We start from the raw sequence: 26,281 nt of genomic DNA, 5'->3' as shown, positions 1-26,281 counted from the left end.
AGCATGGTCCTCAGAGAGGGATTCCACCTGCTCCAGGGCCACGCTAGCTCCCCATGCTCTGTGGGGCCTTGTGTCTTCTCCCCGTTCTAATTGTGAGAAAATGATGCCCAAGAAACCGGGGCAACACAGCAGCTCTGTTCGCTGGAGTTTTCAAGGCTTATTAGTGTGGAGAGCATCTCCACGCACTCTGCACCCAGCCATGTCAGCGGGGCTACAGGGCGTGGCAAGGCGGTAAAGGAGCCACAGTGTGGCCATAGGACTAGCAAGAGGGGTGATTGTGCAGCTGCAGGTGCAGCCAGTGCAGACGGGAGAGGGTCACATGAGCTGCGGAAGCCACCCTTTCTCTTCTTGGTGTCCCCGAATGCCAGGCCCTTGCTTCCATGGGCCCTTGCCCATGTCCGGCCCAATTCTGTCTCCGGCTCCCATTGCATCCTGTGCTAAGAACTGGACTCGATGCTGGAGCTCCGTGGGAGCTCCTTTCTGGCATCCTCATGGACAGATCTGCTTTGAATTGGACACTGAAAGCTGCTGGTGTGGGCGCCGCTGGGAAGCTGCTCCTGCTGTGACCAACAGGGAGCCCTGCAAGGAAGCCTCACTTCCCCTCTGCTAGCTGGAGCCACAGACAGCAGGACACAGCCCCGTGGAGCGCCAGGTTAGAACAGCGCAGCTCCAGTTCTAGATGCTGCTTTCAAAATGCTGATCAAAATGCTGTCGTCTCCCCATGTCTGCAGCTTTAGCAAGCTGTGGAAATATTACAGAACACTTGCGTCTGTGCTGCCAATGTGCAGACTTTGTCTTTGTCATTATTCCCCGAACAGCACAGGGCAACAACGCAGAGCATAGTGTTTACAATGCAGTAAGCATTACAAGTAATCTGGAGATGATTTCAAGTCCATGGGAGGATTGCGTGGGCTCTTTGCAGACACTGCACCATTGTATGGAAGGGACTTGAGCATCCACGCATTTTGATGTCCATGTAGGATCCTGGGAGCAATCCTCCATGCAGACCCGTCCCCGTGTCTCAGGGGCTCAGGGATCTCCTTTTTACAAATGGCCCAGTCCCCCCTAAGATCCAGGCTGGACCCCCAGGCATCGCTTCCAACTCCTCCTGTACCCTCCCCAGGGCAGCTATCCCACCACCAGCTCCTGTTACTCTGCCACCTCCTCATCTCTCTGATCGCCCATTTCCTGTAGGCCGGGATCCATGTAGTAGGTTGAATGAAGGCCCCGGAAAGAGTATGCTCACTCCTGTGAATGTGGGGAGCTTAGTTGCAAATAGGGTCCTTGCAGAGATAATTAAATTAATCATGTTGCGATGAGGTCATTCTGGACCATTGAAGTAGTCCCCAGAGCCATCGTGAAGCATCCTCATAAGAGACAGAAGAGAAGGGGGAGGAAGCCGATGCGATGTGACCATGGGAGCAGAGACGGAAGTGATGCGGTCACCAGTCAAGGGACACCCGGAGTTTCCAGCACAGCCTCAGGAGGGAACAACACGAGAGTTTGGACCCTGCCCTTCAAGACGTGGAGAACACATTTCTGAGGTCTGAAGCCACCCAATTTGGGCTCACTAGTTACAGCACTCACTGGAAGGTCATGCATCCCTCTAAATTAGAATTAGTTGGAGGATTTATTAAAAATGCAGATTCAGGGGCCGGGTGTTGTGGCGTTAGCAGGTGAAGCCGCTTCCTGTGACGCCCATATCTCATGTGGGCACTGGTTTGAGTCCTAGGTGCTCCCTGCTAATGGCTGGGGAAAAGCAGTAGAAGATGGCCCAAGTGTTTGGGCCCTGCGCTCACCTGGGAGACCTGGACGGAATTCCCTGGCTCTGGTTTCAGTCTGGTCCAGCCCTGGCCATTGCAGCTATTTGGGGAGAGAACCAGAGGATGGAAGATTCTCATTCTCTCTCTCTCTCACACACACACACCTTCTCTTTGCTTTTCAAATAAAAATAAAATAATCTTTTAAAAAATAGTGAGAGGGTAATGTGTCATAGGTATTTGGTCCATTTTTTTGGAAAAATCACAGGCTGTGTTCATGCGAGGGGTGAATGGAATTATATAAGAGAACAGTTTCTGAGCTGTAAGTTATTGTGCAAGTGCTGAGTGGGACGCGGGTTGAAGGCAGTGCCTTGTGACAGTTAAGAGTCAGTTTCTACACTTGCAGCCGTGTGACTTCGGACAAACTAAACCACTCCACCACCTGTAAACTGAGGGTTATAATAGTATCCGCATCGCATGATTATTGTAGTCAATGAAAAACATGTGGAGGGGATGGGTGCATAGGAGGTGCTCAAAATTGGCATCTGCTAAGGTTGTTGTTGCTGCTGCTACCCTTGTAAGTTGTGCGTGGAGCCTACTAGAGAGAGGAAGAACCTGAGACCCGAGCTGGCCCCAGGCTCCACGTGGAATTATACTGAGTCTCGGATTTCCATGGGGCCTGGCCTCCTTGCCCACAAGTGCCACTCACAAGGTCTTCCAGTCACTGTCTGGCCAAAAGCCTGGAAGCCGGATGCCCTTGGGCTTCAGGGCTTCCAGAGCAGGAGGAAAGGGCTGGACACAGCTGGACCCAGAGGAGGTTCCAGGCTCCATCTGTGGCTTCTGCAGCATAGTTTGGAAAGGGCATGGCCCATGCAACCCCCAAAGCCTCGAGGACCTATTTCATCACAAGACAAACGTTAATATTAAGATCTTGCTGTATAGATAGAAAAATACCTGAGCCTTCCAACCAGAGGCCCCTTGAAATAGCTACAGAACACTGGACCCACTGCCCGAGGTGCCCCCATCGTCCCCTGCAGTGGCTTCAGTCCCTGGCAGACCTGTCCTCCTGTGGCTCACTCCTCTGAGTGGGGAGAGGGATGCTATTATCCCCTCAGGCGGCACCGGAATTCCTCCCAGGGAAGGGATTGTCTTTGTTGAGGTTTGGGTCCTGGATGTCACCTTGGTAAACGATGGCTCTCTGAGGACACAGAAAAAAATATCCAAATCCAAGTGTCTCTGTTTTAGCAAGAAGCAGGGATTTGGGTAAGAGAGAGCTGAAGAGGGCTCAGGAAAGAGCGGAAGGAGGCTGTCCTCACACTGCTGCAAATGACCAGAGCATATCTAACACCCAAGTTCAAGTTGTAAATACCCTCTGTTTCCTCAGATCTCCTGAGGAAGCTGGCTACACACAAGGGACTGACCAGATTATTTAAAATGAGTTAAGGGAAGGAATTGAATTACAGATTCGGGATTTGATACAAAATAGATCAGGTCCCCGTGGCGGCCTATCCCAGGGGAGGCAGGTGACGGGGAATACTCCACCATACCATCTCCTCCCCCAGGACACACGCACACACACACACACACCTACCTATTCAATGGCAGAGAAAGGAGCCCACATCCTGGCAGAACACGTTTGAGTTAAGAGAATAAATCTTAGCCTATTCTGGGGCTTAAAAAAATAAATACTCTCACCATATTGCACACTGGATTTCCTAAAGTATTTTTGTTCCATGTTCAGTCCCTCTGAACCCCGGCATTCACAGTTTCAGACAAAGGGACAGCAGCCCTGAGAGGTCACTGGTCCCTCAGAGTGACCCTGGCCATGGTCTGCTCCGCGCTGCTGTTGGAACCTTTGCGGACATCTGGTTGCATCTGGTTGCAGTCACTTGCTCATCGTTAGATGCTAAGTGACTCCAAAAATACTATAGGGTGGCTTCCAGGAGGCAGCGCTGCGCCTGGAGACTGGGCGTGAAAAGGATGGGTGTGAGTGGGGGCAAAGCCCGCCCAACAGGCCCAGCAGTGTGTGTTGGGTCTGAAAGGAACGGATTGTCCAGTGGGAAGGTCAGAGAGAGGCAACACAGGGCCAGACCCCTGGAGCTGCCTGTGAGCAGACGGGCGTAACTCAGGGTCAATACCAAGGACCTCCAAAGAGTTGGAGTCCCTAGACGGCTCTTCTGACCCAGGGAGGAGTCAATTCTGACCAGGACTCACTCAATCTTGTGTTTCTTTTGTGTTGGGGACAAAGTTCTGCAGAGGGCGCTCTGTGCCTGGGATGGAGGTGTGTTTTTGCAATGCTCCTACTGCCTCACTAGAGGGAGCCCAAGCTCCCACTCGCACCATCAGTCCCCCAGGCCAGGCTGAGCCCTCCCCTGCCCTACAGGAGATAGGGTGTGGGAGACGCAACTCTCTCACCTAGAGGCAGGGAGGCCACAGCGGGCTTTGGAATATCGTTCAGGAATCACAGGCAGCAAAGACGAGGTTTGAGGATAAAATGAAGTTTGTTTCTGCTCCAGGTGTGTGAAACCCTAAAACACGCACGCTGAATACGCTGCTCCGTATCCCACCCTCAACCTGCTCCAGCACCCCTTACTTCGCAGGAAACTCCACTAACTACAGAGTCCAGGGGTCCCAGAGCCAGGGCAGGGAAAGGGAGAGGCAGAGGGCACTGACATTGCCACGGTCACCCTGAGAAACAGCCTGTCCCCGACACCCAGACCTCTTTCAGGACCTCTCGTGGTACCCCAGCCTCCCAAGCCTCTGGTGGATTTCTCCAGCCCCGCTGTGTGCTGCGCAGTGGCGACAAGACCCGCCACCACTCCGGGAGCCAGCATGCCCGGTGTTCACACCTCCGGGCTCTGGCTGCAGAGGATTTGGTTTCCCAAGCTCCCCCAGCCACATGTGACTGCCAAGAGACCAGGGACCTTGCCTTTGTCGTGCACCGCAAAACCTCCGCCGCCTAGAATAGGGCCTGGCACGCAGAGAGCATTAAATGTTTTATGAATAAACCAGCGGCTCCACCCCTTACTGCCTCTCTAACCTTGGACCACTTACTTCCTCGCCTTGAGTCTTAGTCCTCTGCTCTGTAAAATGGGACAAAAAACATACACAGCAAACAGGGTGGTGGGGGGAAGGATGAGAAAATCTTACTTACTAAGGCTCCCATTGCCGTGGGGGACACAGAGTAAGGAGCAACTTAGCAGTCATGGCCAACACATCTAAGCCAAAGCAGTGCCTAAATCTGTGTGTGTGCATGCATGTGTGTGCATACATACATGTGTGTGTTCATGGACATGTGTATGCATGTGTGTCTATTTGTGTTTATGTGTGTATAGGCATGTGTATGCATGTGTCTATATGCATTGTGTGTGTGTGTGTGTGTGTGTCCATGGAACCTCAGGCTGTCTTCTCATGCTGTAAAAGAGGAAATCTGGCCAGGCTTTCTGTGGTGAGTCCACATTCATGTTGCTGGGAGGTAGTAGCAGTGAATGCAGATTTTTAAGCCTGGGCAGCTGGCCTCGACAGCTGTGCTCCTAGGCTCAGAATCGGCCTGCGTAGGGTCTTCCTGGATCTGCTGCTCTGAGCAGAAAGTAAGACAAATCTCTCACTGTTTTTTTCTGCAGCCGACACTCACTTCCATCCAGTGCCTTCAGCCACAGGCACCTGCGAGCTGAGGAGCCCAGCTGCCCGAAGCCCTGCGATCAATCGCCGAGTGCCTGGCATGGGCCCTGCGTGGCCACTATGGACAGAGGAGTCCACAGTCCATGGCGGGGGCTCTCAGCCCCAGGCAGGAGTCTGTCAGTAGCATCCAGTCTCCACCAGCCAAGCACAGATGCCAGTGGCCACCCCCAACCCCTGCAAGGTTCTCTAGGGCTGTGGTGAGACTTGGATCTCCGTATCTTTCACAAGCACCTATAACAAACGCCTATAGACTGAAAAGCAAAAACGAGATGTACCAAGTAGGCGTGCACCTGGGCCAGCTGTCACCTGGGGATGGGGAGGTGGGAGGCCCCGGGGTGGCTTTTCAAGAAAGGGGGAAATGCCAAACACATCACAGGGGGTCTGGGCATTGTGCCTGTGGCCTGCCCTCCACACAAAGCACGGAGATGGCTCCAAGGCAGCCGCTGGGCCCTGCAGAAAACATTAGGCCAAGCAAAGGGAAGGGGTGGAGAAGCTGAGCCTCTCCTGGCATCCCTGCCTCTCCACCTCCCTTTGCTTCCCCTGGAAAAAAGAAAATTGCCAAGTAATTGCTGGGCGACCACCCCTGCTGCTGCTCAGCAGTTTCTCTCTTGCTGAGAGCGTAATTAGGGATCAGTGCATTTACATAGAAAATCCATGAGCAACACGCAGCCTTCATTTTTCAAAGGCTGTTTCCTGCACCTTGCGGTGGGCACCCGCATTCAGCTGTGGGTGGTGGTGGCCCGGCCAGGCGCATGAGTCAGGGGTGGGGGGTTGGGGAGCCCCTTGGCTCTCCACTCGTGTGCAGGAGTTAACAGCGACTTGGATAAGCATTTACCATGTGCTGGTCACTGGGCCAGTGGCTATCTAAACCTGACCTTATACTTCTGCCCTTGGAGATAATCACTGGTTTTATTCCCATTTCACAGATGAAGAAACTAAGGTTCAGAGAAACAATAGTGACAGGGCAGGTACCTTAAAGCCACAAACAGCTGAGGCCTAAGCCTATGTGTTTTATCTTAAAAAATGTGACTGTTTTTCCAACAGAGTGGGGGATCTAAGTCCCAGATTTGAGAAAATTCCAGGTTTTGGTCTCATTTCCCCATCAACATCCAGATGCAGCCACAACTTGGCTCAGGCTTGTTTTCTCCCTCAGGACTTCCAGGTCCACAGGTCAAGGTGAAGCTTCTGGTGGCGCTCAGGGCTTATAATGCTGCCCCCCCCCACACACACACCCTCGCTGCAGTGGCTCACCATAGCCGGCCTGGGCAGGTGGAACTCACAGCGTCAGCTCCACTTTAGAGATAAGGAAACCCCAGAGAACGCAAGTGACTTTGCTCGAGATTCCTCAGCCAACTCTTGGTCATGGAGCTAGGAGTCAGGTGCTGCCTCCCACCCCACGCCACATGCACACCTGTCCAGGGCTAAGCTGTCTCCCGCAGGGCTTGGCAGCAGGCAGGCCAGGGCTCCTCTGCAGGAGCAGGCTGTCGAATCAGAAGACCAGGGCGGTGGGCAGGTAGCCCAGCAGGTAGAATGCCTGCGACCCCCACTGGAGCACCTGGACCTTCCTCTCTGTCTCTCCCTCCCTCTGTAACTCTGCCTCTCAAATAAATCCATTAAAAAATCTTTAAAAATATTCAGCAGTTGCTCACCTTTTTTCTTCTTTGCCTTCCAATGCCTGGTCTCTTTCCTCTGCCCCTCCCCCCTCTCTGTCTTGCCTGGTTTCTCTTTTCCTTCTATCTTTCTGCCTCTGTGCTTTGGCTTAAGGATATGTCAGTAAATTAAGCCCTGACATCACAAGGAGCTATAGCCCTCTCCTTTCTGGGTCCCCTTCCCAAACCCTGCTCTCTGGGCTCGGCGGCCTGGGCTTCAGGGAGGACAGCACCATGATGGATCATTGTGAATGTTCCTGGCACCGGGAACTCACGGCTAAGCTGCTCTCCTTATGTTCAAAATGCAAATACACATTGATCTCAGCTGGGAAGGGCAGGATCGTAAATTGACTGTGTTTGTGCAAAGCAAAGCTTCTTAACCAAAAAGATGCACACTCTTCATCTGCCTGCCTGGGATGGGCAGAGAGATGGAGGAAAACGGGGGACTGGGCGAGGGAAGGAAAAGAGAAAGAACAAGCAGAAGGGGGGGGGGAGCGCGAGAGGGAGAGAGGGGAAGAAAGGGAGAGAGAGAGGGAGGGAGCTGCAGAGGGAGCAGCGAGGCTTCCTGAAGCACACAAGCCACCCCCACCTCTCTCACACCATTGGAAAGAATTTTACACTAGGTTTCCATTTCACAGACCGATAAACTGAGGCTGCGGGGAACTCCATGGCCGTATTAAGGAGAGGGCAGAGTTTTCTCTAAAGTCAGAAGTAGTGTGGAAGGAGCAGGAAGAGAGGGAGCTTTGGGGTTCGCTAAACGCCAGAAATTGCAAAACCAGAGCCAGCTTCTCCTCTGTCGGCCAGCAGGACGGAACTGGCAGCCGAGGCCCAACCTGCCGTCCCACTGATCGAGCTGGCTGCGGCCAGTACACTCAGAGCTTCCGCACCGCTCTTGAGGAGTGAGCACCACGTCAGTCATGCGTCCAGACTGAGGATCGCCCACTGAACGACGGCCCAGCCTCGCTTTGATAGAAGAGGAGAGATTGCGCAGCGGTGCAGTCTCTTAGCCGGATCAGCCGGAGGGATCTACATGGTGGCAAGGGTGTCGACGCCAGCTTCAGGGGAAGCACCGTGCTGCCTTCCAGGCCTCCCCATGCAAGGGCTGATGCGAGCCAGCTGTGAGACACTGCAGCTCCTCCAGTGCGCATGCCCAGGGATCTCCTGGCACAGCCCACAGCGCTGATGCTGTGAGGAAGTAACATCAGGATGGAACACCTGCGCCGGCATCAGCGGCTTGGGCTGGCAGCTCTGCCGCCCCTGGAGAAAGGCCACGCTCTAGCTGAAGAGCATTAGTGGAGCTGTGTGCTGGGGAGCAGAGCGGAGACCGAGGTTGCTCTGCCCCCTGCCGGAAAAGCGCCATAGAGTCTCAGCTCTCAGAAGGACCAGGCCGCGGCGTCCATGTTGGATTTCCCGTTGATCCGAGTGGAACCCCTTGCTAGTGCCAAATCTTCCCAAGATGAGCGCCCCTCTGTTTTCTACTGTGAAAGTTGTCAGAATCCAAATGGGTCGCTTGTGTCAACCCTATCAGAAACAAATAAATAATGCCGGAGGTGGAGGAGGTGGGAGGGACTGGAGGAAGGGTTGTCACATGTGACTGTTTGATAAGGTAACTACCACCAAGACTCGGTCTGAACCAGAGCCTCGCACACAAGGTACTTCTGGGCGGACATCTGCCCGGCAGCTGCTCAATCGCACACTGACACCAGCCAACGATGATTATCTTAAAATACCTTATGCAATCCTCCTCGTTTTGCCTTTAAAAAATTTCCCCTTGCCTCGATTTCCTGACACAGAGTTGTAGGTTACCATGGCATTGGCACTCCAGTGCAATGCCCTACTCTTCCCCAATACCTACCATCTTTGCAGAATCCCCTCTCCTTATCAAGTCAACACCCCACCCCACCCCACCCCTGTGAACTCTTGAGCCTCAGAGCAGGAGTGTGGTCTTGGGCAGTCCCCATGCGTATCTGCCTCAAGATATGGCTGGAAGATTGCCTTTGCTGAGAGTGTCGTCATGTTCCCCTTTCTCCTAAATCACGTGTCGCACACTCTGCAGCGTCTCTGGGGCCAGGGAAGTGTCCTTTGTTGACCTGGCGTCTACATGCCTCTCCTTCCTGTGGTTTCACTGGGCCCTACAGCCTTGCACCACATCGAGTTCGGGATTGGCGTAGCCTCACCGCCCACTCTGAGAGCCAGGAGTGAACAGAAGCGCTCTGCTTCTGGGATATGTGCTGGGACCTAAGGGTTTTGGATGGGCCTCTCTGGTCCTCAGAGTGGCCCTGTGGCAGCCTCCTGGTGACCCGAGGTAGGAGCTGCTGGTAGAGCCGGCCCCAGAGCAGTTCTCCCAGTCGGGATGTGACTCCTTTCCCTCCTGTTGGCTTTCCTTGGGTTTATCTCTCTCTTTTCCATGAGAGGAAGAACAAAGATGGCGGGCAGCCAGCAGGTGCACCATAAAGATGAAAAAGCATCACTTCCACCCACAGGAGGGAAAAGAACAGAGGGCCTCATCAGAACCCTGAGCGCCACTGAGACTCACCTCTCCATCCTCTGCATTCAGTGGGTCCCTACCCCTGCAGGCCCCTTCACCTCCCACCACCACGATGCTCCTATCCCACTTCCCTGCTTAGCTTGACCTGATCTGAGGGAGAGCACGAGTGGGAGCAACAGAGCTCAGCACCTTCCCACACGGCCCAAGGAGGGGGCGGGAGGGGGCGTGGCAGGCGGGGGCTGGGACTGTGCCTCACGCTTCTCCTATCTCCGCTCCCCAAAGGCTGCAGCCCCGGGAGGACAGGTTGAAAGTCCCGGAGACAAGCTGTAGTCCAACGACTGATGCCCTCAGTCTCCCCTTTCCGACCTGGGCCGGTTCACCCCTCCTTAGGCAACCTGGTGGTCCCCCGCTCCCGGGAGGTCACCATATTGATGCCGAACCCGATCGGCATAGCGCATGACAGCCCAGAACTCCTGGACTCAAGCGATCCTCCGGCCTCAGCCTCCCGAGTAGCTGGGACTACAGGCGCGCGCCACCGCGCCCGGCCAGTCTCCCCTTTCATCCCAAGAGAGCACACACACGCTGCCGTCCCACGGTGTGACCTTGGGCAGGCCCCTGTGACGGCCTCCCACAGTTCCCATCACTCCCTTTCCCCCAGGCTCCGCCAGCCACACACCACCCCACACCAAGCTCCATGAACTTCAGGATCGTGGCCTCCACCAGGAGCTAAACCCCGTTCTTCCTGAGCCACCCCACTCCGCGGGGATTTCCCCCTGCGGCAGAACCACTTCTCGGCAACCGCTTTTGGCTCCAAGAGTGGGAGGCCTCATGCCCCCAGGCAAAACGGAATCGCCTGTGACTCATACCCAGCCCTGCCTTTTGAGAAATCTACTTCCTCGGCTTGGGGGGGGGGGGGGAGGCGGCAGATCTGGGGCATGCACACGTGTGTGTGTGTGAGTGAGTGTGTGCATGCGCGTGTGCTACTCAGCTGTCCTTGCAGTAGCACACAAAACACACAGCCACTTGCCATGTAGCTGAGCCCACCCCAAACCAGAGCTTCCGGCTCTTCAGAAAACCAGTTCCCAAACTGGGGAGACTGGCCTGGTTCAACACACATTTAGACACATCCTTAAAGGAGAAGGAAAATAAACGGACTAAACAGAAGCAGAAAATAACTGAGCCCAGGAAGCCAAATTAACTGCCCCACGTGGGTAGGGAGCAGGCAGGCATGGTGTTCTCTGAGGCCTGGCCTAACCCTCGCTCCCCTCAGTCCTCAGCCCTTCCTTGTCCTCAACGTTGAAAGCCCTGGACAGGGTCCAGAGCGCCTTCTGCAGCCCCTCTGCACTGGCTGCGAGATGCATTGCCCTCCGCGGAGGGCAGTCAGCCCTGGGGCCCCACGCTGGATCCCAAGGAGGGGGGAGAAGTGAGGCCAACCGTTAACACTTCTTGTTTTGCATGTTGTTAGCGTGGCAAAAGGGAAATACAAACTTGGATGTAAACAAAGTAGGACCTGCTTCTCACCACATGCTTCTTCATATTTTCTCCCTTAGGTGGAACAAGAGTGAGAGCAAAGGCGCTTTCTAATGTAGAAGCTAACTTTAGGCGATGTGACACTATTTGTTTAAAGCAAGAAAAAAAAAGAGGAAATACAAGTAAGGTTGGTTGAAATCCATTATATGTTGGGCATTTTCCTGATCTTCCTTATTTAATCTTCCTTCCCCAAACCCAATGACATTGGTGCTTCTATCCCCATTCTCATGGCTGGGAAACAGGTTGGGAGAGGTGAAGTGACCAGTCCAAGGTCAAACATGTAGAGCTGAAGACTAGAGAAAGGCTTCACAATTCCTGAATTTTCCAGTTTCTCATACCCTCCCCTACCCTCCCCTATCCCTTCGGCCTGTCTTACTCTGCTCTTTTTCTGTTACACACACACACACACACACACACAGGCTCCACTCCTGTATCAGGATTTCCTGCCCCTCTTTGCTTAGTTGGTTCCATCCTTGCCATTCAGGGCTCATCACAACTGCCATTTTGTCATTAGGTGACCTTATCATTTCTTCTAGCACCCTCCAGAATATCTCTTTCACTTATTTGCTGGTATTTCTCATTCAGTTATCTTGTTGATTTATTTCCATTGTCCACGCCCTCCACTGGAATGTTGGCTGAGTGAGAGCATGGTCATCACTTGTTTTTGTTCTTCTCTATATCCACAGAGCAGGCACACTGGAGGCATCCAGGAATTTTTGTTGGATGGATGTGGGGTGAGTGTTTTGGCGGATGATGGGTGTGTGAATGGGTGAATAGATGGATGCATGGATGGTTGGTTGAGTGGAGGGGTAGATGAATGGATGGATGGGTGGATAGATGGATAAATGGGTAGATTGGAGGGTGGGTGGTTGTATGAATGGATGAGTGGATGTATGGATGGATGCATGATGTCTACCAAGTAGCAGATCCCAGTGGGTATGTGGAGATGTGTCTTTGATCAAAAAGTTCTCTGTGCAGAAGTAACCTTCCCATATTCAGATAGAGGCATCCAGGTTTAACAGATACAGTAAGAGAAGAAAAGGCACAATTGAAATACAAAAGAGGAGGAGATCATTCTTGCTGATGTAGATCAGGAAATTCTTTGTAGGTCAGATGACACTTTGAGTCATGAAGAATAAATGGTGATCATTCACCTGGTCCATGAATGTAAGCAAGGGTTTTCCCTGCAGCCCGGGAAGAGGCAGGGAGGCTGAACTCACTCTAATGCAGACGGGAAACCACAAGCTGTTTGGTGTGATGGGACACTGGGTATGAAAATCTGCAGCTTCAGTGTTTGGCATCCAGTTGCCCTATTATTGGCACCTGATGATGATATTCAATAATTCTTGATTGAAGAAGGGAGCAGAAGGAGACCAAGGCGAGAAGTAAAGTCATGTAGTTGACCAGAGTTGGGAAATGCTGGGCTAAGGCATTTAGATGCTAGTCAGAGGACAATGGACTGTGGAGAATGGGTTAATGAGATGCCTGTTTCTAATCGTCACCCTTACAAAGCCACCAGAATTCAATCATGGGGGCAATACCCAAATGACCTAGTGCACTTTCTAAAGACCCTACCTTTAAGCACCACGATTAGATTAAGTTTCCACACTCTTAGTACCATTACCGTAAGACTTTGGGAACCAAATTCCCAAGTTCAAGGAGACACATAATCAGACTCTGTCAGGGTCATGCATGGCATCTCCTGCTAAAAGTCTAGAAGAACACAAGAGGCTGCAGATGTGGGGCTTGGAAAGGTCACGGTGACCTTGTCAGAGGGTTTTCAGTGGCAAGTTGGGTACCGAGGACCCAGTCTGTAGACAGCATGCACAGACTTGCTCTGCATAACCTTGGCCTTGGAGCAAAGATAAGAGGCAGAGGCAGGAATTGGAGGAGAACAGACGCAGAGGGAGGCCACCATGTGGTGGTTAGTTTGTCTTGCTTTGGGAGGACATGGTTCATTGTTATAAGATGAGATTCCTCGATCCAGGGCTGTGAAGAAGAGTTACTGAAGAAAGTTTGAAGATTAGGGCAAGAAATGCAATAACATGAAAAAGTTCGAATGTCCGGGAAGAGTTAGAGAGAGGAGGATCAAGCAACAGGATAAGGAGTCAGCCCTGAAGAGCTCTCTGAGTCCAGAGGGAAGAGGCAAAGGTGAGAAGTTTCTAGGTAAGTTGGTAGGTAGAAACAGGAAGTGAAGGAGTTATGCCTGGTAACCCCAGTTTGTTCTTGTGAAGTAAGATAATAGATCATCTGCGGAAATGGTGGGGAAGTTGGTGGGGGGTGTTCAGGAGAAATTGTTCTAAGATGTTTGAATTGTCAAGGGGAAAACCAGGGTTGCAGGAACCGAAGTTGATGCTAAGGTTATTAATATCCTTATAAATGAGTATACTTTTACTAATATGAAGCAGTCTATCAAGTAAGGACAATGTTGGGGACAATTCACATGTATTTATTAGTACTTTGTGTTTGCTTGCTAGCTGCTGGAAGCATTCTGGGACATTCCTACCCTGAAGTTCAGAAAAGATGCTTCTAAGTTTCTTCTTTTTTAATGAATAATTTCCAAAATTAAAAAAAGAAAGAATTTCACAGTGAATGCCAATATGTCCACCAATTTGGTTCACTCATGAACATTTTACTGAGCTTGTTTTTTAAACGCGTTTTAATGTTAGAATGGTTATTGATTTACTGGAACATTGCAAATAGTGCACAGTTCCCATATACTGCACAGCTGGTGCATCCTATTAGTCACATCTCACACTAATGTGGCACATTTATAACAATTAATTCACCAGTGTTGGTGTACTACTAGTAACTAAAATCTACACTTTCCAGAGACTTCTTCAGATTTTGTGTAGCGTCCTTTTGCTGTTCCAGGATCGCACCCACGAGCCTGCATGAGTTTAGTCCTCCTGTCTCCCTAAGCTCCGCTTGGCTGCAACAGCATCTCACTTTCCATGTTTATCATAGCTGTGGCAGTTCGAAGAGCACTCAGAAGGCATTTGGTAGAACACCTGCCAGGTGGATTTGCCTAATGTTTTTTCATGCTTAGGCAGGGGTTATGGGTTTTAGAGAAGAAGCTCTCGGGGACAAAGTGCCATCTCCACCTCAGCGTGTCAGGGATACACTGTCTGCAGGTCTTGATTACTTGGCTAACGCAGGTTCTGTCAGTTTTTTCCAATGCAGAATTACCCTCCTCCACTTGCATGCTGTACTCTTTAGAAGGAAGTCACTGTGCATTCCATGCTTAGAGAGTGGGAAATTATGCTCCATCACCTTGAGGGCGTAACTTTGCTTTAATCACCTATCTATCCATCCATCAATTTGTATGACATTTTTACACATTCAAAACAAATTTGCAAATGTATGTTACTCTGTTGCAGATGCATGTTGTTTCTGTACCTTATCTGGTCCTTATTTCCAATCTTGATTCTTTAATGATTGTATGTAACTTTGGGGTTCTGCCCCTGAGCCCCAGGGAAGTCTGAAAACCACACACACACACACACACACACACACACTGTCTGTGAGAAGAAAGCAAGTGTGGGGCATTTAATCTATTGTTTCTGCGTCAAGCAGTTATTTCTCAAGACTCCTTGCCAGTCCCTGAGATTAGGGACTTGGCTCTTGCTGGGTGACATCTTGCCCAACATGCACAAGCAGTGTCTCCCACACATGGTACTTGAGATGCACAGGTCTCCTCCTCATTCCCCACAGTAATCCTCCACTTCTCATCCTCTCTTGACCTTTCATCCCCACTTTTACCTCCCACTTCCCTCTTCTGCTAATTATTCCCATTAAGGGACACTCCTCTCCCACTCTGGGAACGGGCATTCTCTGTTTCCTCGTATGTACGTATGCATTCGATGTGCTAGCATTTCATATAACACAGACTCAGAGCTGAAGACAGGCTATTGTCCTATTGTACAAGGTCTATACAAAATAGCATATCCAATACACATTTTTGCAAATATGCCAAATTAGATATTTAATGTGCAGATAACTGCATGGGTGTAATCCAACAAGGAAAATAATTGAAAGCTATTACATTTTCTCTAAGCCATACAAATTTTTTTTTAAAACAATTATTTATTTATTTGAAAGTCAGAGTTACACTGAGAGAGGAGAGGCAGAGAGAGAGGGAGAGTGAACCATCCGCTGGTTCACTCCCCAATTGGCCACAATGGCTGGAGCTGAGCAGATCCGAAGCCAGGAGCCAGGAGCTTCTTCTGGGTCTCCCACACAGGTGCAGGGGCCCAAACACTTGGGCCATCTTCTACTGCTCTCTCAGGCCATAGCAGAAAGCTGGATCGGAAGAGGAGCAGATGGGACTGGAACCAGTGCTTATATGGGATGCCGGTGCTTCAGGCCAGGGTGTTAACCCGCTGCTCCACAGTGCTGGCTCCAAACATTTTGTTTTTTTAAATCAGCATAGAGAAACTGGCTTTGTTCAATTCTAGGTTTGTGTAAGGCCCACCACATCAGTATCCACCAGCTTCTATCCTCCTCCACTCTCCCTTATGTTTTCCCTTCCAACCATCCTCTCCCCTCTTCCTTGCCCCTTGGCATCACTGGTCCATCCTTCAGCCCTGTGGTTTTGTCTTTTTTGAGAATGCTGTACAATTGGAATCTCTGGTATATATGTTTTCGAGGCTAGCTGCTTTCACTCAGCCCAATACCTTGGAGATTCAGCCCAGTGGTCGCATGTATCCATAGCTGACTCCTTGAATTGCAGAGTAGAATTTCATGATATAGATGTGCCTCCATTATGTACCCCTTTACCAACTGCAAGACATTTGGCTAAATTACAGTTTGGGGATGATTATAAATAGAACTGATGGCTTAAGTCGACCTTAGTGGCATGCACATCGGCTCATGGAAATTCTTCGTGATCTGACCTTGGCTTTCTTCCTTAGCCTCCGCCTTAGACCCCACTTATCCCAGCCTCAGGCGTGCAAGAGCTATTCTAAAAGCACAGCACAGCTCTCTCTCTCTTGTTTCTGGACTTCTGCATGGGATTTGTGTTTTAATTTGTATTGCTTGGCTGTCACTTTTTGAGCCCGTTTCTGCACCAAGCATTTTACTGAGCACTGTCTTATTTTTAGTTGTTATCATTAAATATTTCAATCGCAATGAAAAGTGGTAAATCCCAATATACACCTCACTTCAGTTTAACATAGGTAATATTTTACCCTGCTTCCTTCAATCCCTTTTGTAGTAGAAATAAAACTTTACAGATATGCTGAAGTCCTCCTCTTCCCAATCCTACTTCTCTTACTCTCTTCCTAGAAACAATTGTTGCTAAAAATGGACATCACATTCAGAAAGGTCAGTATTTCTTCTCTGCTCCTTTGATACCATGCTAACCAAGACCATTGCACTAGCACCACAGGACTCTGTGGAGCAGATCACCTGTTTGTCTTGCTCCAGAGGACAGGGGCTGGGAACTCAACTATGCCACAGCACCAGTAGAGAGCCTGGTTGCTGATAGGCGGGCAATCCAAAATGTCCAATGAATGTTGGACCAAAACACTGGGCACACATAAGGTGATTCAGATCTGATCCACAACACTAGGAGAACATGCTGAACCTGGACAGACACTTTGTCCACACCCTGGGTTAGCACCAGCCACAAGTTTTGTTTCTCTATTTTCAGAACTTCCCACTAAATAATCAGTAAAGCCTCAGCTGGTCTCTACCCTTGTGTTGGGCACCAGGCAAAGCAAGCCTATCTCTCTCGCCCAGGCTTGGTTTCAGCCATCCTGGCAGAAAAGGCACAGTTGGGCCAAAGGCAAGTGGAAGTTGCTAGGTCACTTGTCTCAACCCAAGAGGTGGCACCAGGAAGACTCATTGCTCTCAGACCAGAAATTGGCCATGCACCCCAAGATGTTTCCCGAGTCTGCTGCAGACCCTCCACTCTCAGTCCTTCCTGAGTCACCATCATGATTTTTGCCTTTCCTAAGACACATCCTGGTTACTTTCATTTGTTTATTATGCATTTTAATTCATTTTTAACTTCAAAGAAGCTTTTTTTCCTCTCTGAGCAATAAGTCCATGAAATCATGAATTGGATGCTCTTACTGTATTTTTCCAACATACAAACAAAGTGTGTGTGTGTGTGTGAGTGTGTGTTCATGTGGACCTTGACTCAAATCACTTTGTGTATCATACCCAGCCAAACTGTACTCAGTAAGAAGGTGCTGCTCTGCACTGACTGGAATTTGGCCGCATTCCTGCTCAACTCAGAGACAGGCTGATGTGCAGCCTTCAGTGAGAGCCACATGGGAGAGCCACCATCTTTGCAGAGTTTCAGATCCAGGCCAGTCTCACCTAGGCTGTGGGTTTTTTGCTGAGTTTTCTAGGAGAGGAGAATTGTACTCCAAAGCTCTAATCCAGAGCACAGTTTCTTTACCTACAACTGGGGGTCAACAACCCTTGGAGATCAGTCCAGCCATGTACAAGCGGCAGAAATGGACTTCCCATTAAACAACAAAGGGAATGTATTGGACAGCTTTGGGGGTGGGAGTTTCCAGAGTTGATTGGAATCTGAACAGGTGTGGAAAGTGGAAAATGGGCAGCAACTATGGGATCTCAGAGAGCCAGGCTGCACAAGGCACATGGCAGGTTCCCACCTTGGGAGCCATGTGATACACGGACAGGCGCTCCAAATGTTCCAGCTGAGCCTGCACCTTCCTTTACGTGAAGCCTCAACATCCTGGACAGAATATCATGGGGGTCAGGTTGACAGAGGAAAGGAAAGGGGGAAACGCACCCCTTTGGCATCTACAGGGAATGCACACTTGCCGCTGTGACTGCCCCCATGATAGCGTTCCCCAAGGGAGAAGGAGGCTGGCAGAGCGGGACAGCTGAAAGTGGCAACCAGCCCCTACACTGGCCTTTCCAGGTTGCTTTGAGAATTTGAAACAATTTGTAGAGGTTGAGTATTATCCTTTATTCAAAATGCCTGGAGCCAGAAGTGTTCAGGATTTTGGCTTTTTTATCAACTTTGGAAAATTTGTGTACTTATAATGAAACATCTTGGAATTAGGACTCGAATCTAAACACAAAATTCATTTATGCTTTGTGTATACCTTATACCCATAGCCTGAAGATAATTTTGTGCAGTATTTTAGTATTACCTGCATTTTTGACTGTGACCTGTCCATGAAGCCAAATGGGGATTTTCCACTAATGGCATCCATTGTAGGCACCCTGGAAGTTTCAGGTTTGAGGACATTTCAGGTTTACTATTTTTGGATGAGGGATGCCCACCATGACCAAGGACCTGATAGAATTCCTGGTACCCAAAGAACTAATTCCATCATCTTGGATGATATACAGAAGACTTTCAACAGAGGGCCAAATAGGAGCTCTAACTGAGAAAAACATAGAATGAAGTAGCAGTTATCTTCCTGGGCGAACTCACAGAGTCAGTGTAAAACTGCATTGTATAAGCTCCTGCTTTTCCAGACCAAGCTGTCAGTGATGAACACGTGGCTTCTGCAGACAAAGCCAGCCCAGCGGCCTGCTGTTAAAATTGGCACTGTTATTTCCAAAGAACGTCTAAATGGAAAACAGCGCACCCACCAGAATAAGCGCGCTCTCAAGAAACAAAGTGGAATTCTGGGTTCTGCTGCCCCCACACGATCATGAACCCCAAATCAGATGCCGTGGGCCCCCTGAGAGGCTGGAAAAGGCTAGAAAGAAAAAAATAACCACAGCAGAAGGTTTAAAATAATTGAAAGGTAACCTTGAGAAAGGACACAAGCCCTGTTCATTTCTGGATACACTAGGAACAATGTTTCGGTTAGTGTTTTTAATGGAGTGAGGAAAAAGTCATCCTTTCCAGAAGCCTCAAATATCCAAGCCATGGAAACCCCTTGTACCGGTGTTCTGTAGAAAAGCAAAATTGATGGGCTAGCTGTATACGTATACGAAGGGGGTGGGGGTTATTAGGGCACACGGCTCCTATCATTGTGGCAGCTGAGAAGTCCCATGAGAGGCTGGGGGCCTCGGCTCAGTCTAAGCCCAAGGACGCCAAAGATGTGAGTCTCGGTTTCAGATTGAAAGTCTGAGTGGCAGCAATGGAGTTATTGGTGTAAATTCAGGAATCAAAGGCCGGCAACTGACATCGGAGGCAGGAGCTGAGCACCACCCAGCTCTCTAGGAGAGAGACCAGGCTGCCTTCCCGCTTAGTATCTCCAGATCCCCGACCCACTGATGGTGCCCACCCACAGGGAGGCCAGGTCTTCTGGCCTAGCCTTCTCAGATCATGTGCTAATCTCATTTGCAAACACTCTCATAGAAACACCAAAATAACATCTGTCCAGGTTTCTAGGTGTTCCTTATAATCCTGTCAACACCATAAAATAAACCATCACACCCCAAATATCCAATTGATAGTGGCCTTCTAGTATGTCCAATGCCAATTTGCAGTCTTAGACCTAATCAGCTGTTTAACCAGGAAGAGGCAGCAGTTTGGCCTAGTGGTTTGCCTGTGTCCTATGTCTGAGTGCCTGGGTTCAAGGCCCAGCTTCACTCTCTAGTCCAGCTTCCTGATATTGTGCACCCTGGAATCAGCAGGTGATGGCTCAAGTACTTGAGCCCCTGCCACCCAGATGGCAAACCCAGGTTGACTTCCAGGCTTGTGGCTTTGGTGTGGCCCATTCCTGACTAATATGAGTGTTTGGGGAATGAACAATGGGGAGACATCCCTCCCCCCACCCCGTGTGTGTGTGTGTGTGTGTGTTTGCCTTTCAAATATATAAACAAGAAAAAAATAAGAAAGAAACTACCTGGGGAATTTGCTAATGGTACAAACTCCAGAGATCTGAGTCACGGAGATCCTGTGGCACTGAAGGATCTGTGTATGCCCCAAACTCACCAGCCAGGGACCTCTGACCTGGTGACTAAGCCTGTGTTTGCCTTTCCTTGACCATGGAGAAAGCTTGCCAGGACAAGCTTTATGAAAATAGGTCCTATTGAACCAAGAAGCATTTCCTAGGGAAGGTTAAGAAACACTAAAATATAAAACACAGAATATAATGAATTTTTAAGGACAGTAACTCACACAGGCACCTCTCCACGTGATAACGGCTGTTACACCAGATAGAAATCGTTCTTAGCAGTGTTAACAGGGCTCTTGTCAGCCTCCACTCAACAGTTGGCTGTATTGGCCCCAATTATTGTGCCTATTTCTCAATTCTGGCTACTGTCTGCTGAGGGCCCTCGGCGGTGCGTTGTTCACACCTGATTCCATTTGGCATCTAACAGATTTTATCAGGATGTGATTTTGTCATCTTCCCCTTTCACAGCTGAGAAAATTGAGGCTCAGGCAGATCTCACCCCCATCAAGGTCAGTGTTCAAACCTAGGTCCTCTGTGTGATTGCAGAGTGGATTAATCTCGACGCTGGGCTCAGTAGGGCATTGTGGTACTTCTTCAGTCATCATTGTCCCCCCTCAGTGAAACTGCCTTTGGCCATGCCTGGTATAAGCCAGATTCATGAGGGTTCTCTGGGGCTCTTCTAGAGTGGGTACTGCAGCTAACAGCATGGCCTGGCACCCATCACCCCCATGAAAACAGGAGGACACCCAAAGCAGCCGTGATAGGAGGAAATGGCACAAAATGACCACCCACACCCTCATGCCCAACTGGCAGGAGCCAAAATGAACACTTTCTTGGTAGAGAGCCCTGGATTGAGATGTGGCAGAATTATAAAAGTTCATACATATCCTGGATCTAGCAAGTGCACATCAATTTGTTCTAAATAAATAGTTGTGGCTGTGTGCAGTTTAGCTGAAAGAGCACTCGTTTCTGGGGTGTAACAATAATATCTGAGACCAACCTAGATCTTGAACCACAGGGAATTTCTGAAATAAATTCTTGTACCTGCAAAGCACACGGCACCCAGCAAGTGTTTGAGATGACTTTTACTCACGTGGAAAGCTGTTCACAACATGCAGTGTGTATGCAGACAAGCCAATCAACCAAACCAGCCAACCCAACAAACAGAAAACCCACCAAGAGGGGCTAGTCTGAGGCTGTCTCCAATCTCTGAGTTCCTACATAATAAAGGGCACTCTGAATATATAAACAAACCTAACCTAATTTAGGAGTATATTTTTTGTAACGAAAAGCCGAGTTTCGACCAATCACAAGCTGAGCTTCAGCCAATCACAGGTGGTCAACTCAGCACACCAGGCCCAAATAAGTCATTTGACCAGTGACAGCCCATAAGGCAATTTCTTGACTTTGTTTCCAGGTTGAGCCTATGAGAGCCAGCTGCTCACACTTCTGGGCCGCCTGACCCTCGTCTGGCATGGGTGCTGCAGAGAAGTGATTTCTTTGCTCAGATAAACTCTAATTAATCTAAAAAGTTTCTGAGATCGCCTGCATGTGATGCTGGCACCCCAAATGGGTGCCAGTTAAAGTCCCAGCTACTCCACTTCCAATCCAGCTCCCTGCTAATGCATTTAGGAAAGCAACAGAAGGAGGTCCAAATGCCTGGGCCCTTGCCACTCAAGGGGGAGACCCGGATGGAGTTTCTGGCTCCTGGCTTTGGCCTGGCCTAACCCTGGCCTTTGAAGTCATTTTGGGAGTGAACCAGTGAATGATAAAATTCCCCCCCCCCTCTGTAACTCTGCTTTTCAAATAAATGAAGAAATCCTTAAAAAATATAAATGTGTCTTTTAACAAGGGTTATAAAGACTTGTATGGGAAGTATGATCTCATTTGGACACTAACGAACTTTTTTATTAATAGAAAGGAAATATCAACATTTTAAGTATTTAATTTTTACTATTTTTTTCTTACCTGTGTGAACATTTAACTTGTTTTTATAGTGACTGTATTTTACTTTTACAATTAGAAAAAAATCACAGCTTTGTTCAAACGAAATAAAACATGAGCGTCATGACAACGGAAGGATGCGGGAGGCACCCACAGGTGACACCGTCTCCTGCGCGCCTGCCCCTCGGGCTGTCCCTGACACCTCTACCTTCGTACCTCGCTCAGAGACCATTAAAGTCAGAGAACCGCCACATTTACACAGGGTGTCTCAGCGACTTCTTGGAAATGCAGAAATCCCCATGCCGGGCTGGGTAATGCGAAATTGTGTCATAGGAAGTCTGGTTTCCCCGCCTGTTGCTGAGCAATCGTTGGGTGCTTTCAGCACGGGCCCTTCTCGTCCCCCGGCCCAGGCTAGGCCTGTAGATGGCCCAGTTACACTTTTTAGGAGAAACCAAAGAGGAAGCTGTAAAATCCCCAGACCCGGAAGGAGTCCTACAGCCTGGACAGTCCGAAATGGGAATGAGCGTGGGTTTTGGTATCTCAGGGTCCTCCTGGGCGAAGGGTTGCAGCAGCTGCCTGGCTGGGCCAGCGGAAGACTTGCTCACTCATCTCCCATGCAGGGAGTCCTGGCAGTCCGGAGGTGGCATGGTGATGTTCCCTCCAGGCACCACATTCTAGTGGCAGAGCTGAGAGGCCAGATGGCCACGCGTGGGGGGTGGTGTACAAGGGGTTAGTGCACCACATCCTTGAATCATGTAGGAGGGGCCCCTCATCCACATCTGGGGGCGCAGGGGAGTTTTGCGAAGTGTGGGATGCTCAGCACTGGTAGGAACGGGAGTGAGGGAAGGAGCTGTGGCTGCTGGAATTGTAGCTTTGCGCCTCTTCATTCAGCCTTTGGCGTCGGCAGGAGACAAACCTGTAAGAGGACAGGTGCAGGCTTAGAGAGCAACAGGGGACAAAGATGTGCGAAGAGATGGGGACGTTAAACGATGAAGGGCAAAGATGCTCCTAACCAGTGGCTGGGGACACCTGCCTCCTCGTGCGGCTCTGTGGAAAGCCGTGCACCTCCGCTCCCTCAACACGGCCACAGTCCCTGGCCCCTTCCACGCCTGCGCGCCCGCCTGCCAGTGGAGAGTTTCCTTCCAGCTGCACGCGGGGCCCCTCAGCCTTCCGGAAGTCACCTGCCCCAGCCTCTGCTGCGGCGCTCACCCGCTGTACTCGGTTGACTGGCGCATTCTTGCTTGTTCGCTGTTTTCCCTCCCACTGCTGGAGTGGAATGTGGGTTCTTGGAGAGCACCACCCTGTCTGTTCATCAGCATAAACTAGCGCCTCGAGCAGTGACTGCTGCACAGCAGGGCTCGGTTGAAACTTGCAGAATGAATGATGGATGAGTGAATGGTGGCTGTAGAGGGTGACGTGTGGAGAAAACAAGTTCCAGAATCACAGACAGACCAACGCTAGGATTAAGTCCAACTCCACTGCTCACTGCTCACCCCCGTGTCCTGATTCAGACAAGGGATTTGCACGACTGTGAACGAGCCAAGTGCTTGCTCTACAATTATTGTAATGAGTGAAGGAGAGAATGTGGCTGTCAATATGGAGGTGGGGAGAGTGAACCTCCAGAACGGCTCACAGGCAAGGGGGGGCACTGCCCGCTCACTGGTCTGGAAGGGAGGAGGCGGGGGAGGGGTGCAGGGACCAGTGCTGAGGGGCTGAGCCTGGCTTCCTGGGACTCTCTGCAGGCTTAGCGGGGTTTCCTGGACAACCCCTGGGCAGGGGGTAGATTAAAGCACATGGCCCTGCAACAGTGGCCAGCAGTGTCTGTGTTGGGGAAGCATGCTTATCTCACACTGTCCCCCAAAACACACGTGCGCGCACGCGCGTGCACACACACACACACACACACACCAGCCATGGGTGGTATCTTGGCATCTTACTGCATAGGCCGCCCAAGTAGGGAAACCGAGTCAGGCATCTTGGCTTCCTGTTCCTTTTCTCACATGGGCTGCAGTCACCCTCCTGATGTTGTGTTTGGGCCAGGCCTGCAGACAAAGCCAAACAGAGGGGCCCACTCTGGGGGAAGCGGAGGAGAGTGAAGAGAGCCGGTTCAAGGCGACGATGGATGGAGCACACAGAGGAAAGTGCTCACAGAGCTCCAAGAAGGGAGGAAGAGAAACTTCACCTGCAGTGGTGGGAAGCTCGGGGGAGAACAGGAGGCCGGGCTCCCAGGATGCTCTCTGCTGTTCCCTGCTGTGCGGCCGCAGCCGCTGACTTCTCTCTGGACGCCTCTTGGCTCAGCTGGCACCTGTTCTCTTGCTTCTCCGCACCACTCTTTCGTAGATTCATTGATTTGAAAATTTGTCTCCCGCACCCAGTTTGTGCCAGGAGCTGCTGCAGGTGCTGGGGCTTCAGCCATGGAACAAAGATGACAAAGATCATGCCCTTGGGCGGGCGCTCGCGTCTATAGTGAACACAACCGTCGTACAGGTTATGCGTCCGTTTGGGATAAGGAGAAGAAATAAAGCAGAGACAAGGGACGAGGAGCCCGTTCTGCTCTGTAAGCAGGGTTGCAGCGGGAGCCAGGAGGACATGAAAAAAGAGCTGTGCAGGCTGAGGGGACAGCCAGAGGGAAGTGCTGCTCAGAGCATGACCCTGGCTCCCCTCTGATCCTTGCAGTGTTTCCCACTGGCCTCCAAGCAGGTTCTACCCTGCACCTATGGTCTTCTAGCCACACGTGGTCAAGCAGAGTGGCTCTAAAAGGTAAGTCTGACCCCAGGGCTTCCTTGCTCAAATCCCACCAGCGGCTTCCACCACACTCGCTGCAGATGCCCAAGTCCCCAGCACGGTCCTTCAGCCCCTCCCCAAGCCCGCCGCCCTCTCTCACCGCTTTCCAGCTACCTGACCTCACTGCTGCTCCTGGACCAGCCTCAGGGCCTTTGCCCATGGCACCCACCTGAATGCTCTTCTCCAGGTGCCCACAAGTCTGGCTTCTGCCTTCATTCAGATGCCGCGCTCTCTAGAGGACATCCTCGCTCCTGTCATTTCTGTCCCCTCGTCTGTCTTTATTTTTCTCCATAGCATTTATTGCTGCCTCCCGGTATTTTGCGTACTTATCCACAGGATTGGTTCCAGGACCCCCATAGATACCAAAACCTGTAGATGCTCAAGCCCCTCATATGAAACAGCATAGCATAGGGGCTAGCACTGTGGCGTAGTGGGTAAAGCTGCCGCCTGCAGTGCCATAATCTCATATGGGTGCCAGTTCAAGTCCTGGCTGCTCCACTTCCAGTCCTGCTTTCTGCCATAGCCTGGGAAAGCAGTAGAAGATGGCCCAAATCTTTGGGCCCCTGCACTGGTGCAGCAGACCTAGAAGAAGCTCCTGGCTTCTGATTGGTGCAGTTCTGCCCATTGCAGCCATCTGGGGAGTGAACCAGCAGATGGAAGACCTCTCTCTCTCTGCCTCTGCTTCTCTGTAACTCTGCCTTTCAAATAAATAAATAAATCTTAAAAAAAAAAGAGGTACAGCGGGTTAAGGCCCTGGCCTGAAGCGCCAACATGCCATATGGGCACTGGTTCCAATCCCGGCTGCTCCTCTTCCAATCCAGCTCTCTGCTATGGCCTGGGATAGCAGTAGAAGATGGCCCAAGTCCTTGGGCCCCTGCCCCGACAGGGGAGACCCGGAAGAAGCTCCTGGCTCCTGGATTCGGATCAGCACACCTCCAGCCGTTGCTGCCATCATGGGAGTGAACCAGCAGATGGAAGACCTCTCTCTCCGTCTCTACCTCTCTCTGTAACTCTGTCTTTCAAATAAATAAAATAAATTTTTTAAAAAAAAGAACAGCACAGTGTTGGTTGAGAACCTACCACATCCTCCTGCACACCTTAGCACATTTCTAGATGACCTGGAATGTAGTATCAATGCTAATAGTTGTTATACCTCATTGTTTAGAGAATAATGACAAGGATAAGTCTGTACGTGTACAGATGCAATTTTTGTCAAATATTTTCGATATGCAGTTGGTTCAATCTATGGATGTGGAATCCACAGATATGGAAGGCTGACAACATATGGGTGTGCAAGTGTGTGCATTCATGCATGTGTACATGAGTGTGTGTGTGCTTAGAACACAGCCTAGTACAATCAATATTCAAAGCTTACTAATTATCACCATCATAATCACTCTCAGTTTTATCTGTATTAGGGTCCATCAGGCCAACGACTTTGCTCACTCTTAAATCCTTATGACATTCTTTGGCACATAGTAAGTGCTCAATAAATGTTTGCTGAATGAACAAGTAAGTGAATTAATTTGATGCTGGATTTGATTATGGACAAACTGCTACAAAGGCAAATTCTTGTGGGGGTGCAGGAGGGAATCTAGATGC

At 50.4% G+C, this 26,281-nt stretch overlaps 1 pseudogene; it reads right to left on the bottom strand.

Moving 5' to 3' along the window:
- Window positions 1–9,856: 9,856 nt before the first annotated feature.
- On the bottom strand, window positions 9,857–10,124 carry LOC149126147 (signal recognition particle RNA; annotated as a pseudogene).
- Window positions 10,125–26,281: the final 16,157 nt, after the last annotated feature.

The sequence above is a fragment of the Oryctolagus cuniculus genome, chromosome 6 (assembly GCF_051225735.1).
Source record: "Oryctolagus cuniculus isolate XC-2025 breed Fujian yellow rabbit chromosome 6, ASM5122573v1, whole genome shotgun sequence".
NCBI classification, from domain to species: domain Eukaryota; kingdom Metazoa; phylum Chordata; class Mammalia; order Lagomorpha; family Leporidae; genus Oryctolagus; species Oryctolagus cuniculus.
Note: the sequence above shows the minus strand (reverse complement) of the source record. Positions and strands in the feature narration are given on the sequence as shown.